A 10,711-nucleotide genomic window follows, 5' to 3' on the forward strand; every position below is an offset into this window, starting at 1 on the left:
GTTTAAACAAAAACTTTCTGATCGAAAGATGTCTGGCGACACAAATTTCTTTCTACTTGTATCTTGAATATCGAAATTGATAATATGTAATCCAATGGCAGAGATTAAACCTGGGAATATTAAAATTATTACAAATAATATTAACTGTATATATTATGTCTTTATTATGTAAATTATTAATTTTGTATAGCAGTTATTATTCATGAAACAAATTATTATATTACATTTTTTAATTTTATATTATCTAGTAATTAATTTATAAATATTGATTTAATATGTTTAGTGTCGCCTGCTATGCTTCATTATTAAAATTATTTTAACATTTGTAATGAAATTTCAGAAGTTACAAATGTGCATTTATTAATATTTTTTATATTCTTTGTAATCTAAAATTAATGTGTCTTATGTATGTCATTGTGATGGATATAAGCAAAATATGTGAGTATTAATGTACTCGAATTAACTGTACTATAGATGTTAACTATACTATAAATTTTTTTGTTTTATATATATATATATATATATATACTTATATAATCTGATGACAAAATAAATTGTTACACGTTAAGTTCTTCGATGAGTAACTTGTCTTTTTCATATATGATCCTATCATTTGATTACATCATTCTTTCTATCATTGGCAAAATTAGCAAATCAGAATAATTATAGATTTCGCTATTATTTATGCAATATATTTCCAAGATATTCTAGACCGTATCATTTAAATAAATATATCTTTTTTAGAAGACTTATAATTAAATTCACATATTTTTCTTCATTAGTTACATTACTCGAATTTTAATATTCTAATTAAATGTAATACATCTTTTTTTTAATTTAATAATTTAATAATTGACGCAATGTTTTATTAATTAGTTGAATTTTAGGGATAATGAAGCTTGCTTCTAGTATTTATCACTATCCGAGTTTGTATGTTATATTATTTAATCTTTAACGAAAGTTCCGCTGAAATTTCCATACAAAATTTATAATTTATGCCTGTAATATCTAAACATATGTCGAATATTTACGTCATATGTCTTTTCCAAATCTTTGTAATGTTGCAAATCGATTCTTGAATTTATTAATTCTTGTTTCATAATTCAATTTATATAAAGAAAGTGCTGTATTATATAATTGTGAAACAAGAAAATTTTAATATATTTAATTGACAATTTGGGATTGTAATTTTTTTTGCAAAAAATTATTTGTTAGCTTAAATTTATTTTATCGAAGAGCACGATTTGTCTTTTATTGTGACATTTGATTATCTTTAGTAATTTTAACAAATGTCACTCTATAATTGAACAATTGAATATTTGAAAATTGGACAATAAATTAAAATGTCTTTAAAAAAAAAATATCATTTGTATTATTCGTAGCTCAAATCGACATGAATGTGTAGGGAAAGTTTGTTATAAGAGCTGTAAAATAATCACATCTATCCTATACCCGCGGATTAACGTTGATTTCCATGTATCCTTTAATCTAATTTTCGTATAGAGAATTTGAGTTTAATTAAATTACAAAAAATGAAAAAAAATTTTTTTACCAACAGGCAAATTTGTAAATTGCAATTTCCACAACGTGCCCAAGAGATTACTCTTCTATAGATATATCCACATTTAACCGCAGAACGGCAGAATGCAAAATATCAATAAATGTCAAAGTTAAATCCATTTATATTTTGGATATATCGCGGTATCCGCTTATTTTGCGTAAACACTACATATTACAGCGTTTATGGTTTAGACTTGTCTATTTTTATCTGAATAGGTAGACTTACACAAATGGCAATTTTATGTTGTACTGCATAAATGTATTGAGTTATTCGATGACGATAAATATTTTGTCACTGTTAATATGACATATCTTTCTGCAGCTGAAAGCTCTATTTCTTTGTGCGAATATGCAGATTTTATCAGCTTTATATATATTGTGCTTTGTACAGTTTGAAATTATTATTTCTATCTACTTCTGATTCAATTTACGATTAATCTTTTTTCAGCAAAAATTTTCGATGACACGCGATGTCATCCACATGTATTTAATCTTGAATACTACATACATTTGTATAATAAGATATTAAATTAAAATTCCGTTAAAGCAAATTGTGAGATAAGATAATAAAAATTCTCGAAATATTATTCTCCTTCTTGCTGATTTTCCTTTTATATTTGTTAATTGTTTCCATTTGTTTCCATTTGTATTTGTTAATTGTTTGTTATGAACATATTACAATAGATTGCTATTATATTATTGTCACGGGTATAAATTTGTAACGCAGTAATCGTGAGTTATGTTGTAAATTGGATACAGTTAATTGGATAGATTCGTATAAGATAATTAATCTGTTTAAAAAGTATGGAAGCTAATCACACTCTGATTGCAAAGACGGGCAGTTAATTAACATTTTTCCGTTGCGGACAACGCCCATCATACTCGATGAAAACTTTCAAGTAATTTTTTCGGGTACCTTTTTAAAATTTAATAATGATAAGATTTATATTTCAGTAAATTATATTTTCAATGAAAGCACAACAAAGTTAATTTTTATTGCGAAACTTTTAGTGATAATTAAGATATTAATTATTCTTCCTTATGCAAAAGTTATTGTCAGTTATATAAAATTACGTGTCAAGCAATAATAATTAGTTTTGGATGCCGCGTAATCAGTATGTCTGACATATGTACGTTTGTACTACTTGTTCGCTAATATTCTTGTACTATAATCTCCGTTATTTTACGTTAAAATTAATAAACATGTTTATTAATTTTACGTAAAATAACGGAGATTACAGTACAAGTTTTGTAAAATTAAAAATCGCTTTAATTATTTTAATATAAAATTTACAAAATTTGCAAATTATACAATTAATTTGTAAACCTTTTTTAATGCGCGGCGATAATCACATACATATATAATTCTGAGAATCACTTTCTCTTTCAATTACTTTTTATAAATTAAAAAAAAATGTTTGTCTTTTTTTAGTTTGAAGTTTTGAATCAAATGTCCAATTATTTAAAATTAAAGATTAAAGAAATAACTGAGCAAATTATGTTTAAATAATTTCGATAAATAAAAATTTTATTTTTCTGTTATACGATTTTAAATAAAATTCATGATTTTAAATGAAAAATTTATTTTTTTTCAGATTTTTTATTATATACTAGAATATTTAATCACGTATTTGCGTTTACGGTAACGAATTTTACATATATTATACATATATTATATATTCTTTTCAAGATAAATTTTTTGCAGTTTAGTAAGTTTTTGAAGGCAATTTTTGAATGTATATTTAATAATAATAAGTTTTATATTTCAGTAAATGTATTGTCAATAAATGACACATTGTATTGTCAATAAATGACACAGAGTTAATTTCAACAAAGTTAATTTTAATTTTTATTTTAAAACATGACAAACAGTACAAGATACAAGAAGTTAAGCAAGCTTCAAGAGAAGGAAAAATGATAGTACTTGTTGAGTCTACTTGGCCTCATTTTGCGTTGCATAGCTCTTATATATATTTATTTTACTATGTATCAAATTAGTATTTTTGATCTTTACTAAACAGATAGTCAATTTTATTTTAAATTATAAAAATCAATTTTATTTTAAATTAATAAAATTTATTAAGCTCTTATTTTATTTAATAAATTAAAATTTATTACTTAATAAAGTAAAATAATCGGAGTGTGAAATAAAATATAAATGATTAAATTTGCGTACAACTCTATCAGTTTATTGCAACGACATACGTTTTATAATGAACTATTAAACACGTAAGTATTGTATTGACAATTGTTAAATAATTATTAACAGATTTGCGAAATATTTCACGTATCACATTTATAGACACAACATTCGTAATTATGAAGTGTGTTATTTTCTCCTTATATTATGATACATCTGCTGCTTTATATTGCATGTTATGTTGGACAGCGTGCAAGAGAGACAGTGGATAGTAAGCAGATTTTAAAATCGCTTCAATCTCTTCTGCGTATGTCATTTTATGCCGCGGATTAAAAGACTTTGATTTTGATCAGTATGAAAAGGTAAAAAAATCGTACTTTATCTGATTTTGTACACGTCAAACTTTTTTCATTTTTTTCAGTAACAGAGGATCAAATACTACGATTATTAATGGCAATACAGATGGAATCTATCTCCTTGCGGCAAGGCAATTTAAAGAACATTTAATATCTCAGTAGATTAGAGTATACGATTTTAGGTATTTTATATATTCTTATAAGGTACGTAAACCATCAGATAAATATCTCATAGTGTGATGAAGGTAAGTCCTAAGAGAATCCACACGAAAATTTCATAAATCACTTTCACATGAGAAGAAGAAAAAGAAAAGCGAGCATGTTTTTCTTGGGACAGATATAAGACAATATAACATTAGTTTTCTTGTATCGAATGACGATAATATAAAGATCAAAAAAGAAAAATTTGCAATAAGCGAAAAAGAATAAAGACTTTGACGCACACAGTAATCGTTGTTTGATACATTCTGCTATAAATTAAAAGGAAGAGATATCTGGGCTAACTACTTTGTTTCATTTAATTAATTAATTTAAATGAGAATAAGATAAATACAAATTTATATATATATGATTTTTTCTGCATATAATAGAAGATAAAAGAAAGCATGTTTCCATTATTATTTTTTATTAAATCATTATTGCATAAAAATATTTTTTATATATTTTATATATTTTAAATATCTATATTATTATTTTATATATTATTATTTTTAGATAATCCGTTATTACGTAATAATTACAATATGCCTTTGTAATAAATGTAAAAAAAAATGATTTCATAATACAATGAAGAATATACATTTTTATATTATTTGAAATATTCTCAAACAGAATTTTATGTAATGTAATGTAGGCATTGCAATTGAGAGGTATAGATAAAATATGATTAAAATTTAATAAGCCATATTTTTTTTTTATAAAATGAATATTATTCGAACGTTCGATAAAATGATTTTTTTATGACACAATATTAGATAATTAATAATTTAATGCAACAATTTAATTCATAATAACGTGTGTTCAGTATATCAAATGTACATATTTTGATGAACAGGAATATATTTTTCAAATATATCATATATACTTTACATAAAGTATATAAATATTTTTGCTTTGTGTCATAAAGAAGTACTTAAAACAAGCCATACTCTCAGGATGCATAAATACATATATTATTGATAAATATATCATTTTATATGTTTAATTAGTGTCATTATTTTGCTTCAATTTTAACTAAATTGTTATCATCGTAATATTACCATCAAGAAAGTAGGCAATTTCCGTAGCGAAACTCTGATATTTTGATAAACAAAAGCGGAGGACGCATTATCGATTTCAAAGTTCTCGCGTATTTCACGACACGCAACAGCTTTGCATATTTAGATTCTTCGCGTTCAGGTTGTTGAATATAATCGTGCATTACTTCCTATCTTTTCTCGAGAAAACACCGCGCCAAGTTTTCGCTCGTCGAGAGGTTATAACTTTAAGAAACAAGCATTCCGTTATATCTATGAATAGTCGCATCGCGATGCAAGATATGCGGCAAGCACTCGCAATCCCAACTTCGACAAACACGACGTTCGTATAGCGGAAATGCTTCATTGATCAATTTTGCAAGTGTCCCAGCAATCAGCATCTCGTGAATAAATTGCAACATAAATTGAAATCTAAAAAACCTCGTGTTTTTATATCACGTTCGTTTATAATATTATCTTCTCACATTTGACCGCAATATGTGCACTTGCTAAATATGTACAGGATTGCTTGCGTGACTGTTGCGTATTAATAAAGAAAATGCAAGTAAAAAAAAAGAGGAGAAAGCAAGTACCTTGCTTTGCGGGATTATATCCAACTTGTAGATAATATTGACCTTTAAAATGAAGAAGACGAATTAATATTTAATATTTAAAATGGTTGCGTAAAAAACTTTAATTTATGTAAAAAAAAGAATAAATTAAAAACTTTAATATCTAACTTTGTCCATAATAGGCGCTTCTCGTATTTACAATTAGTTGATTTGAGTGTCTGTTTCTAATTTAAATATTATTTAAAAATGTCATTTAAAAAATGTGCATTTTTTAAATACGTTAAAAATTATTGATTTGTATTTTTTCTACAGGAAAGTTGAATTTTAAATATAATAAATTAAATATTATATCTTCTTTTTTCAATAGAAACCTTTGTTTCAATTTAAGACATGTTCTAATTTATAACCATAAAAATAAATAGTGTTTTGCATTTTATTAGCTTTAACAGTTGTTTATTACCTTTAACAGCTTTAATACTTTATCAATGATATATATATATCTTGACATTTACAATTAGATGTATGAAACTGATGTTATGAAACATATTTACACACAAAAGGCGTTAGATGTGAAAGATAACTGATCATAGAACGAAATAGTGATACTATAAGGGAGATTTCAACGCATTGTATGATGAAGTATAAGCGAAGTGTTGTTATGATGCACGGCAAATGCTCAACATTTCTGAATGATAAATAAGGGCGTAAAACAGACAAGAATATATAACAAATATTAGAGCTGTTTCTTGAACAATTTTGAAAGACGATTTTTCTTGGTGATGATTGTTGGAAATTGAATTTAGAAAATAAAACTTCTATACGAGTATAAGTACAAAGGATACAAAAAAATACAAAAAATTTATATGAAAAGAACTCAAAGGATTTATATTCATTATGTAAAATGAAAATGTTTTAGAATCAATTATAATTTTTTCTTACGTATTTAAAATTGTCACTGCAGAATTACAATGTACAAATGACAGGTGAGAACTATTGTCTTTGTATTTATTTCTAAAATTCATAATCGTGTGCATTGCAATAGATAAAATGAACAGGATGACACGATAAGATGAAATCCTGATTGGAAGCTCGTTAGAAATTTACTCACGGTAAATCGTGGATTACGAAGCTTGAGGTAAATATAATTTGAAGGCTCTTAAGCGGTAATCGTCCTAAGCAGACAAGTTTTCTCATTGCCAGCTAACCGGACGCTAATCCGACGGTAATGGGATCGCACTCCGTTATTGCTTGAACTTAATTAGCTCTCTAAGCATAGAGACGTAATTAAAAAAAATAAGACATTTGTATCTGTCAATCGTAAAGTAATGCATTTAGAAGTTTATGTAAATAATACAATGATATAAATTAATTTAATAAGCATAAATTAATAATAAATACAAATATATTTAGAATTGGAAATTTAAAAATTATAATCATAAATATAATGACTTTCCATTAAATCTTTCTTAAACAAAGTTTTTTTATGTAACTAAAAAAAATTTTATTAAAAAAATACATTATCAAATTATAACAAAAGAATTAAAAAGAATTAAAAGAATTATAAAGAATTAAAAATAATTATATACAGATTTTATATATAATATATTGTGTATATGCATATATTGTACGCAAGATTATTATAAACATAATGTAACATCATAGAGTTACAATATTGTTAAAAAATAATTGAGTATGAAAAATTTGGCATTTATGCAAGTTATACAGTGCAATACTGTTACTATAAATTCTAATTATTACGTACGTACACACATACACACACACACACACACACACACACACACACACACACACGCGCGCGCGCACGCGGGAAGTGTTTATACATTTAACATACAGAAGAACATATAGAAGCTTTATTCTGTATGTAAAAAGATATAACAAAAATCCTTTCTAAATACAAAAGGATTTACATCGTGTCAGTCAAAGTTAATAAATTGTCTAATCAGTTTGACTCGATGAATGATCACAAAAATGTTAATATTAATACATGTATTAAAAGATAATCTCTCATATATACATATTCGATTCATAAATAATAACATTTTTTATTTAACTATTTAATAATTTTATCTATTTAATAATTATTTTATATTAATTTTAACTATTTAATAATAAAATTTCTAAGAGTTTATAAATATAAGAATAAACTGTTCAGTAGCTTCTAAATCTGAATAAACTTCTCTATGAATTTTTTATTCTGTTCATTATTATTTTAAAAATCAATTTAGATGCATTTACTTGTCCAAAGACACACTTATGTTATAATTTATAGATTCATTAATAAGAATTTTATTAAGTAACATGCAACCAAAAAAATATTATTTGATAGTATATAAATATTGTATACTATATAAATTCGAATAATTGAGTGCAATATCTTCATTTCTTGCTTTAAAAGCAATTCAAATATCTCAGGTCGCGCAATCATGCATTTGAAAAGATCGAAAGAGCTACAACGACAAAGTTCATGGAATTGCTTTGTAGTACTTAAAAAAGGCATTGTAATTGTAAATTGCTTTCTAATCTTCAATGGTCTGTTCTCTTTTGAATTTGCTATATCTTGGAGCAAATATGAAATGTTTTCTGAAAATCATAGTATCAACGATGCACACAATTTGCGTTCAAAAAATATTACCATTTATTGTTGAATATATTAATTTGTGTTATTTAAAGAAAAACGGAATAATGTGATAAAAAGTAAACTTGCACGGAATAATTTTATATTTTGAGTCAGATGGCGTATATAATATATTATATTAGAATTGTTTTACAATTTGTGTTTGTGATTCGCGAATACATCAACGATAATAAAAGCATATAATTATATGTATTAAGCAATGTAGTAATTTTTAATTATACGTCAGTATAATTAACGCTCTTACAATATTAGATTGCATAATATAAACATAATGTATTCATATTTTGTTGTCAGAAAATCTATTTATTTTATACAATCAATTAATGCCTATTCGAGCAAACACTGAATGGTAATGTGAACATAATTTATTCAAATAAACATATCAAATGCGCAAACATTTTGATCTTGATTTGAGTCCTTATTAATGTTCCAAAATTATTGACGATATGTAGTCATCCAAGGATAATAATGTATCAAGATGTCACTATACTTCCTGATATAATGATCATCGCAACGTGAAAAACTGTTCGAATACATCGAACATCCAGTCTCATCCGACATTACTATCCTTTGCACATTTGATATGTTTATTTAAATTAATTATGTTCACATTACCACTCAGTGTTTGTTCGAATAGGCATTAATTGATTGTATAGATTTATCTCAACCGAGCTATAATATTTCTAATTAATCTATTAATTATACTATTTATTTTACTTCCAAATACATTTTATGAATATTTTAAATAGTAATAATATTATAATAAGTATGTGTATTACTTCATTAATTATTATTAAATTTTTAAACCTACAAATTAAAACTAAATATTAATTGAAATAGAATAGAGAAGATTGTTATAATATTACTTTATTGATGAAAATGAATATTTTGCGTGATAACAACAAATTATTTATTATTAATTATCCAAAGACTAATATTTTCTAAATAAAAAATATTAATTTTAAAATAAATATTAATTTTATTAACCTTTTTAATTTATTTGTATATTATGATATGTAACAATAACATTTGCTTGAATTCTTGGTCAATTAATTGCTTAATTAGTTTAATTATTTTTGCATTTATATCAAAATAGATACATAAAAGAAGACATCAATCTTTCGAGAAAATGCGCATATGTATTATCCTCTACACTCCCTTGCTCGGGAGTAAGTAGATTTGCAAGCATGGATGATATTTAGATCTTCCTCAATGGGGTAACAACTAGTTGAATGCCTCACAATCCTTCGTGCCATAATTGATACGAAAGCTAGAACATCAGTTTACTACAGACTTATTTCTTGTTTATGTGCAGCAAAAGTGTCTTGTCTCATGTTAATCGTTCGGAATTGCCCTTTTCATAGATTGCGTGGGCAATCATGAAGCGCACCGGAAGTCAAGGTCGCAACATTAAATGCTCAAAGGAGATGTAACGATGATGACATTTTGAAATGTAAAGAATGAATATACAATTGGATATGTAAAAAACATTTTGTAAGTTTGATAACAATTTCAGATAATAATAAATTATCATGAAAGAATTTACACTTAAAAAAAAAGGATTTAGTAATATCAGTTAAATATCAGTTACTGGTACAAACTTTGCTATTACTACTAAAAGTTGGCTATTGAAGATAAAATACATTTGCTGCCGACGTCCAACTTTATTAGTTAAAAGCGTACTTAACATGAGTAGCTAAATAAATGGCAGCTATTCCTCACTATCTTAGCCGCGTAACCGAACATTCCATTCGCAATTATTTCTAGGACGCTGTCGGTTGTCATTTTATTCTAGCAGAGAATATTTTTCGCTGCAAAACCTAAATTTTAGCAATTAATAAATTAAGTTTTGGCAACGTTAGTCATTCTTATTCCAAGAACACATTTTAACTGCCACAGCTATATTTTAGCTGCGTTGGCTAATCTTTTTTCTGTGTATAATTCAAATTTAATTTTTTTACTCTGACTATGCGTAAGTTAAATTTAATACATCGAATGACAAATTGCTGTTTTTGAAAAACAGTTTTATAAATTATTTTTATAAAAAATATTTGTTTATTTTTCTTTGTAATATTATTTGCTCTTTTAAAAAATATTTGCTCATTCATTCAATACGATATATATATATATATATATATATATATATATATATACTATATATATATATATATATTATACTATTATTATATATA

This window comes from Atta cephalotes, assembly GCF_000143395.1.
Source record: "Atta cephalotes unplaced genomic scaffold scaffold00001, whole genome shotgun sequence".
NCBI lineage: Eukaryota > Metazoa > Arthropoda > Insecta > Hymenoptera > Formicidae > Atta > Atta cephalotes.